We start from the raw sequence: 10017 nt of genomic DNA, 5'->3' as shown, positions 1-10017 counted from the left end.
TTGAAATGAAAATTTCACTACAAGGACTCGGTAGGAAATTTAAGCAGGGAGAAGAAAGAATCAGGAAACTTGAAGATAAGTCACATGAGATTATCCAGTTTGAAGAAAAGAAAATGAACAGAGCCTCAGTGACCTGTAAGACACCATCAAACATAGAAACAAATATGGAATGAGACTCCCAGAGCAGAGGGAAAAAGGAAAGGACAGAAAGAATTTGAAGAAACAATAGCTAAAAACTTTCCAAATATGATGAAAAAAAACCATCTTCACATCCAAGAAGTTCAAAGAAGTCCAAGTAGAATAAAGTCAAAGAGATACACACCTAGACACAGCATAATCAAACTGTTGAAAAGTCAAAGACAAATAGAGAATCTTGAAAGCAGCAAGAGAGGTTCATTATATACAAGGTATCCTCAATAAGATTAAAATTGACATATAATTGGAAACCAAGGAGGCCAGAAAATAATAGGATAATATATTCTAATAAATTCAAAGTGCTGGGAGAAAAAAAAAAAAAAACTGTCAGCCAATAATTCTATATCCAGCAATGTATGCATCAAAAATGAAGAAAAATTAAGACATTGCCAGAGAAATAAAGATGGAAAGAATTCATAACCAGCAGATCTGCCCTATGAGAAATTCTAAATGGAGTCCTTCAGGCTAAGATGCAAGAACTTTAGCAATAACTCAAATCCACATGAAAAAATAAAGAATACTGGCAAAGTTGACTATATAGGCAAATACAATATAAATATTGCTTATAATTCTTTTTTCTTTTACCTGATTTATAAGAAAGCTACATAAGCAATTATTGTAAATCTGTGTTGTTGTTGTTGTTGTTGTTGTTTGCCGTGGAGTCGGACCCGACTCATAGCGACCCCTCCTTGGGTTTCCGAGGCAGTACCACTACGAAAGTAGAGTGCCCCATCTTCCTTCCGAGGAGTGGCTGGTGGATTTGAACCGCCAGCCTTCTGGTTAGCAGTCAAGTGCCGTAGCCACTATGCTACCAGAGCTCCCAAATCTGTGTTAGTGGATACAAAATGTATAAATATCCATTTTTTATGACAACAGCAACACAAAAAAGAGGGGAAAAAATGAGTTACATAGCAAAATTTTTTGTGTACTATTATAATTCAAAACCAAAAAACCAAACTCACTGCCATTGATTCAATTTCAACTCATAACAACCCCTCCTTGAGTTTCAGAGGCGGTATCTCTATGGAAGTAGATTGCTCAGTCTTCCTTCTGAGGAGTGGCTGGTGGGTTTGAACCTCCAGCATTATGGTTAGCAATCAAATGCCTTAGCACTATGCCACCAGAGCTCCTATACTATTATAATTAAGTTGGTATTAATTTGAACAAGTTTCTTATCTAGTTAATTGTATCCTTAGGGCAATCACTAAGATAATAGCTCAAGAATATATAGTAAAAGAAATAACAGGAGATTAAAACAGTAGAAAAATTTGATTAACATAAAGGTAGGAAGGACGAGGTAATAGAACAAAAAAAGACATAAGACATTGAAAACAGATGTAAAAATAAAAAAATTCCATGACTCAACTCAATAATCTAAACTTCTTTCTTAAGAATACAAAACAGAACAGCAAACTAAAGCCAAAGAAAGCAGAACAAAAATGTAAAGATTAAATTGGAGATAAATGAAACAGAGAACAGTAATAATATATTTAAAAAAAGGAAGAAATCAAGGAAACTCAAAGTTTGTTTTTTTTTTAAATCCTACAAAATTGACAAACATCTACTAAAATCAGGACTGAAAAGAGAAGGATATTATTGCCAACCTTACAGGGAAAAAAAGGGATTATCAGATATACTATGAATAATTTGATGCCAATAACTCAGATAACCTAGATGAAACAGACAAATAACTAGAAATATATAAACTACTGCAAATAATTCAAAAAGAAATGTAAATTTTAAATAGACCCATAGAAAGTAAAGTGGTAAAATTAGCGATGAAAAAAAAAAAAAAAAAATTACCAAAAATAAATAAATAAATAAGAAATCCTATGACCAAATGGCTTAATTGGTGCATTCAACCAAATATTTAAGGAAAAATGAACATCACTTCTTCACAAATACTTCAAAAAAAAGAGGAGGGAACACTTCCTAACTTATTTACACATCCATACGTCCAGTGTTACCTTGATGTAAAACTAGACAGAGATCTAAAAAGAAAACAAATGACAGATCAATATATTATTAATACAGATGCAAAAACCCTCAATAAAATACTAACAAACTGAATTCAGCAACATATAAAAAGAATTATGCACTATGAACAAGTGGAACCAAAAAAATTCAAGGGAGGTTCAATATATGAAAATCAATCAATATTATATACTATATTAATAGGATAAAGGACCCAAACAAAAAAACAGTGATCATCTAAACTGATGCAGAGAAAGCATTTGACAAAATCTAACACCCTTTCATGATAAAAGCACTCAATAAAATATGAATGAAAAAGAATTTTCCAAACCTGATATACCAAACCAAATAACCAAACTCACTGCTGTTGAGTTGGATCTGACTCATAGTGATCCTTGCTTGGGTTTCTGAGGTGGCATCACTACAGAAGTAGATTACTCAACTTTCCTTCTGAGGAGTGGCTGGTGGGTTTGAACTTCCAGCATTCTGGTTAGCAGTCAAATGCCTTAGGCATTATGTCACCAGAAATACCCATATCTATGGGTTTTACAAATATGATACAAATACGATACTTAATGGTAAAAGTCAGAAAGCTTTCCCCTTAAGATTGGGATGAAGCAAGTACGTTCATTATCATGACTTCTATTCACAATTATACTGCAGATTCTTCCCTGAGCAATTAGGATATAGAAAGAAATAAAAAGCATCTAGATTGGAAAGGAGAAAGTAAAACTATCTCTGTTTGCAGGTGGCATGATCTTATACATAGAAAATCTTGAGGCCATACCAAAAAAAAAAAAAAAAGTTATTAGAACTTATAAACTAATGAATGAACTCAGCAAGGTTGCAGGATATAAGATCACATTATAAAAATCAATTTTATTTCCATATACTCACAGTGAACAATTCAAAAATGAAATTAAGAAAAGAAAATCCACAATAGTATCAACAAGAATAAAATATTTAGAAATAAACTTAACAGATGAAGTACAAAATTTATACTCTGAATACCACAAACACTATTGAAACAAATTGGCGGTTCAAACCCACCAGCCACTCCTCGGAAGGAAGATGGGGCAATCTACTTCCATAGTGATACTGCCTCGGAAACCCAAGGAGTGGTCGCTATGAGTCGGGTCCGACTCGACGGCACATAACAACAACAACAACAACAAGAAAAATGATAAGAGATCCCATGTTCATTAATTGAAAGATTTAATATTGATAAAGCAGCAGTACTCCCCAAATTGATCTACATATTCAACTCAATTACTATCAAAATTCCAATTGCTTTTTTTAAAAAAAAGAAATTGGAAAAATGATCCAAAAATTCACATGGAAGTATAAGGGATCCAGAATATTCAAATCAATGTTTAGGAGGATTTACACGTTTCAACTTCAAAACTTATTACAGGTACCAGGGAAGATGTAACAGCCTCTTTCTGAGCCACCCTTTTGCCTCCAGACTTCTTTGGGGCCAGCAGCTGCCAGACCAGGGACCAGCCTGTGTGCTTAGCTGATGAACATGGATTCCATGTCTGACCAGCAGTTTCTAGGTAGCTTTGCCAAGGCAGCAGAAGAGGCACTAGAGGATGTAGTGTGGAATTAAAAATGTAAATACGAAATTAGAAATGCAAAATTAAGGTAAAATTAAAATGTAATATTTTAATATAGCAATAAGAGGCCACTATTAAGGCCAGCAAAAGGGCGGGCCCCAGTTCCAGGAACTGGGGTGAGGCGAGGAACATATAGTTTTAGTAAACAATTCCCAGAACCATTGATGACTAAGCCCTGAACTCTACCATACCATGTAATTGGAGAATTCAAACTTAAACTTACCAATCGTTTGTACTCCCTCCGAGAATTCAAACTTAAACTTACCAATTATCTGTACTCTCTCTGACCACCCCCTTGTAGTTTTGCCTTTAAATACTGTGTAATTTTGTTGCTGGGGGCTCTACTCCTCTGCCCCTGCATGGGATGTGAGTCGAGCCCCAGCGCGCTGGAACTTCGAATAAACTCCTCCTGCTTTTGCATCAAGAGACGTCTTTTGTGAGTGATTTTGGGTGGCGTTATCCCTGACCTGGGTTGTGGGAGCCCTGCCGAAGGGAAACCCAACAGTAGCCAGGGCCGTACAAGAACCACAATTTCTACACAGTACTGATATCTGTAAGTGGTTCAACATGCACGTGGGGTTCCGCTTCCTATCAATGACCACCCAAATCAGGGTCCTACTCGGTCCTTTTGTGGTTATCTTTGAGCACCAGAGTAAGATGCACATGGAGTGCTTTCGGAGCCTGAAGGAGAGAGAAGTAGTAGAACTCACCTTTAAGAAATCTGCTAAGGGCCTTGAATCTATCCATGTCACTAGATCTCATGGGGTGTTCTGTGTTGTGAGGAGGCAGGTGCTACAACTGTAGAGATCTATAACATCATGCTAAGGAATGCAAGCTCCACCTTAGCCTAAGAAGTCCACTGAAGGCCCAGCAAGCTCCTGGCTCACAGGGAAAGCCAGACTACTTTAGAGAGGAAGAGGACAAGATCCATAGCTCTTCCCTGCTCCCAAGGGTCTCGATATGAGCCACACTGGGTAAGAGCTATCCTTTTGCTACCAGGAAGTTTCAAGGAGCAGACATCAATCAGCAAAGAGTGGAGAAAGTGGTATAGGGTGGGTAGGAGACAGCTGGCACTGCCATATATCTCAGGCTGGGGTCCACAGCATCTCTCCCTCTTCCCTATTGGTTGGGGGAAGGAGTGAGGCAAAGCAACCTCAACCATGCTTTACTCAAATGCAAACGAGGGCTTTCCAGATAAATCCCCCTAGAGTCTGTAGCTATATCTGAGGCTCCACCCCCAGAATATCTGGCTTTTGAAAGTGGCCTGGGTTAAGGAAGTTTTCCTTTCAAAGAAGGATATATAATTTCCCATGCCAGAGTGATGGTTCTAACCCCAGAACCCCTACATTCTTTGGAAGGGAATCTCTTGGGAGTTGAGCAGACTTTTTCCGTATCTTGTCTCATCATAACCCATCAATGGGACACAGTGCTTGGAACTGTCCCAAACAATGGGGTGTGATGATAGGCAAAAGGGGTGGTTGGGGAATAGATGCAGACCTGCTATTCCTAAACTTCCTCTCACCCCATTCTGGGACAATACAGTTTTATTTATTTGTTCCCTTGAATGACTGTATCTTGGGTCCCACTTTTTCCATGACAACTGCACTAACTGTGTGTGAATGATATATCTTGTGCATTTTAACTTTATTTTTCTGGTTTTGAATTTTTCATATTTTAATCTAAGGTCCTCATTCTTATACTGTATTCTTAGGTACATGAGCAATCTCAAGGATAAGTTCAGAGAAGCTCAAGGTCTGCATAGCAGGAAAACTTTTTGTTGTTGCTTTCTCACCTCAAAGAACAGTATTTGGAGTGTATAGTCTATTGAACTACCTCATTTTTGCCAATTAGAGCTGGCTTTTCTGTCATAGTGGCCTCTTGAAACACTTCCACCTTGAAAATGTGCCACAGGAGAAAAAGTTTTTATTGGATTTTTCCATGGTTTCATCTCCTTCTACTAGAAGATTGGGAATTCATATGAACAGGAAAGTGCAGAGAGGTTAAGAAAGGCTAGACCAGGTGAAAGGCTCAGAGAGGAAGTGAAAGTTAAGTGAGGATTTTCTATTAATGTAATAAGGGACTCCTGTTCCAAACCTGTAATTTGAGGGCATGGGACTCATTTCACACATTAGATCCATTCTTCACTGGATTAGGCTAGGCCTACTGTGTCCGACTCAACAGCACATAACAACAACAACAACAACTGTGCACAACAGGGGTGAAGGAAGCGTGTGTGTGTATGTGTGTGTGTGTGAAAATCCGAGTTGGTAGCAAAAGTTTTAAGAATGATCCCTCTATACCCATCCAGTGCAGCCCAGGATAGATATGTGAAACAAGGACTAAAATCCTTAATCTTTTTAAAATTCTGGACTTTTCCTGCTGGACTTCCAAGAAAAACCCAGGTGAGGGCTTCTTTGTGGTGCCTGGACCCACTGTACTGACCTCCTGCTGTAATTCCATGGTAATTAAAGAAGAAAGGATGTTTTGTTTACATGCTGTGTGATCACTGCAAACTTACCTCACTGTGTTGAAATGGGGCAAATGAAATAGAATGCATTGGGGATGGGTGTCTGGTCCTGGGTTCTTGTCTCCTCCAAATGTCACCCTCTTTAGTTGTTGTAGTTGTTTGAGCTTTGTAGAACTTCATAAGTTGCCAATTAGGTGATTGCTAGGTGACCTACTTTGTGTAAAGATAATATGTTGGTTTTGCTCCATGCTCTTTCAGGGTTTTTATTTTTTACAAACATTTTTTTTGCATTGAAAGATAAACAGCCAAAGCATCTTCGGTAGAAGGTTCTGTACCAGGCAAAAGAATCTAAAGCATAATAATATTGGGGACCCTTATACCATCCTTTCTTTTGTGTTCCCTTCCTCTATTTCCTCTTTTGAACTAGATCATCTATCCTAAACATTTGGACCTACCTTACCTCCTCCCCAGCACCTGTCCCAAACCCATACATGTGCACATTTAATTTTGGGGATGTCTCCATAATTCTTAAACACATAGCTCAAAAAACCTGAAGAAGCTAGGAATAGTCCATCCCTCATTTTCAACCTTTTGAGTCAAGACCAGTCCTTCATATGATTCATACTATTAGCATTTGAATGGACCAAGGCTACCTAATCTCCAATTTTAGGGTAAAGAAAAGGAGCACAAAACGGGGCTTGCACATCAAAAGTAGGGGTGGGGCGCCAAGAAAAGGAAGGAAGTCAAGTCATTCAGGAACTTTTATGCAGGTGCAATAAACATGACAAAGTGGTCACAAGATTGCTTAAGGGGAGATGGACAAATGTCACTAAATGTATGTAGAGGAAATATTTAAAACAATTATATTTGAAATGGAGAAGAGTAAAGGACATAAAGGGAGAATAAGTTATTATACTTTTTTTTTCAAACTGATAAAATTACAATACCAGTAGACTGTGATAGAATAATGTATGGTTGCTCTTCGTTGTTGTTGTTGTTGTTATGTGCCATGGAGTCAGACCCGACTCATAGCAACCCCTCCTTGGGTTTCCAAGGCAATATCACTACAGAAGTAGATTGCCCCGCCTTCCTTTCGAGGAGTGGCTGGTGGGTTTGAACCGCCAGCCTTCTGGCTAGCAGTCAAGTGCTTTAGGCACTACCCTACCAGAGCTCCTATGTTTGCTCTAGATACATATACATATATTGAATGATGCAGAAAGCATCAAAAGAAGATGGAACGAATACACAGAGTCACTGCACCAAAAAGAACTGGTCGATGTTCAACTATTTCAGGAGGTAGCATATGATCGAGAACAAATGATACGAAGGAAGAAGTCTAAGCTGCACTGAAGGAATTGGCAAAAAAGAAAAAAAAAAAAGTCTCCAGGAATTAACAGAATACCCATTGAGATGTTTCAACAAATGGATGCAGCCCTGGAAGTGCATACTCGTTTATGCTAAGAAATATGGAAGACAACTACCTGGCCAACTGACTAAAAGAGATCAATATTTGTGCTCAGAATAGAATGTGGAAAATATAAAAAAATATCATTAGTATCACATGAAAGTAAAATTTTGCTGAAGATATTTAAAAAATGGCTGCAACAGTATATTGCCAGGGAACTTCCAGAAATTCAAGCTGGATTAAGAAGAGGCCATAGAAAGAGGGATATAATTGCTGATGTCAGATGGATCTTGGCTGAAAGCAAAGAATATCTGTAAGATGCTTATCTGAGTTTTATTGACTTTGAAAAGGTATTGGACTGTGTGGATCATAAGAAATTATGGATAATATTGAAAAGAATGAGAATTCCAGAACACTTAATTGTGCTCATCAGAATTCTGTACATAGACCAAGAGGCTGTCATTCATACAAAACAAGGGAATACTACATGGTTCAAAATCAGGAAGAGTGTAAGTGAAGGTTGTATCCTTTCACCATTCTTATTCAATCTGTATACTGAGCAAATAATCTGAGAATCTGGACTATATGAAGAAGAACATGGCATCAGGATCAGAGAAAATTCATTAGCAACCTGTGATATGCAGATAATACATCCTTGCTTGCTGAAAATGCAGATGACTTGAAGCACTTACTGATGGAGATCAAAGATTAAAGACTTCAGTATGGATTACACTTCAACATAAAATGAAAATCCTCATGCCTGGACCAATAAGTAATAAGTAACATGATAAATGGAGAACAGATTGAAGCTGTCAGGGATTTCATTTTACTTGTATCCACAATCAACACTCAAGGAAACCAAACCAAAAACCCATTGTCATCGAGTCAATTCCAACTCATTGAGACCCCATTGGGTTCCCAAGGCTGTAAATATTTATGGAAGTAGATTGCCTCATCTTCATTCCATAGAGCAGCTGGTGGATTTGAACTGGTGACCTCCTGGTTAGCAGCCACTATGCCACCAGAGCTCCTTACCCAAGGAAACAGCAGTCTAGAAATCACTGTATTGCACTGGGCAAAAGTGCTATAAAAGACCTCTTTAAAATGTTAAAGAGCAAAGATGTCACTTTGAAGACTAAGGTTTGCCTAACCCAAGCCATGGTATTTTCGATTGCCACATATGCCTATGAAAGCTGAACAATGAACAAGGCAGACTGAAGAGAGTTGATGCATTTGAATTGTGCTGTTGGCAAAGAATAGTGAAAATACCATGGACTGCCAGTAGAATGAACAAATCTGTCCTGGAAGAAGTGCAGCCGAAATGCTCCTTGGAAGCAAGAATGACCAGATTTCATCTCACTTACTTTGGTCATGTTTTCAGAAGAGATTATTCCCTGAAGAAGGATATCATGCTTGGTAAAGCAGATGGTCAGCAAAAAAGGGGGAGACCTTCAACAAGATGGATTGACACAGTGGCTGCAATGATAGGCTACAGTATAGCAAGGATTGTGAGGACAGTGCAGCACTGAGCAGTATTTTGTTCTGTTGCACATGGGGTCACTAAGAGTCAGAGCTGACTCAACAGCACCTAACAACAACACAACTATCCATGGAAGATATGCAAATAAACTTTCCAAGATTCCAGTATGGGAAAGAGGCTTTCTTTTGAAAGGAGTAATCAGAAGGTTGATTGGAGAAGGGAACATTAAGATCAAGCCAAGTGTGTTTCCTCATTAGGAGTCTTAATCTCCTATTTGGCCCCTTTCCATCGCCCTTCATGCTAGTTACCAAAATGATCTTTCTAAAATCTGATGAGACAATTCTGCTGCTGATAGCCCTTAACTGGCTCTCCATGACCAACAGCAATACCTTGCACAATGTGTTTCAATATCAGGCAATCCATAAACAATGAGCTGTTGGCTAGCACTGTAATAAACAACTCTTGGAGACTCAAATCTCTTGTAAACTATGTAGCTTGTTTATCTGGCTTTAGTCAATCACCCTTACCACTGGATATGGCTGATAACTAAGTCCTAGCCAACAAGATGATGACACAGGTGTTTTGTGTAACTTCTGAGAAGTCCCATCACCAGAAAGATGCATGCCCTCTTTCATCCCCTTACTCTATCATGCTGCCCAGATAGGGATGGAATAGTTGGACTCTAGAAGCCATCTTGAACCATGAGGATGAGACCACATGTAGCAGATCTAGAAGGAGCCTGGGAATCTAATGACTTCATGGACCTATATACCTGTTCTGCACCCCACAGTTTTTTTTTTTTTTTTTTAATTTTATTTTGATTTGGGTGAAGATTTATAGAGTAAATTCACTTTTCATACAGCAGTTCACATATACTTTG

The 10017-nt window shown here is 38.3% G+C and overlaps 1 pseudogene; it reads left to right on the top strand.

Moving 5' to 3' along the window:
- The first annotated feature begins 3694 nt into the window (after positions 1-3694).
- LOC122152186 lies at positions 3695-4749 on the top strand (annotated as a pseudogene).
- Positions 4750-10017: the final 5268 nt, after the last annotated feature.

Source organism: Orycteropus afer, unplaced genomic scaffold, assembly GCF_000298275.1.
Source record: "Orycteropus afer afer isolate SDZICR_OR568_19922 unplaced genomic scaffold, OryAfe1.0 scaffold00019, whole genome shotgun sequence".
NCBI lineage: Eukaryota > Metazoa > Chordata > Mammalia > Tubulidentata > Orycteropodidae > Orycteropus > Orycteropus afer.
The sequence above is the reverse complement of the archived record's forward strand: the minus strand, read 5'-3'. Positions and strand labels throughout refer to the sequence as shown.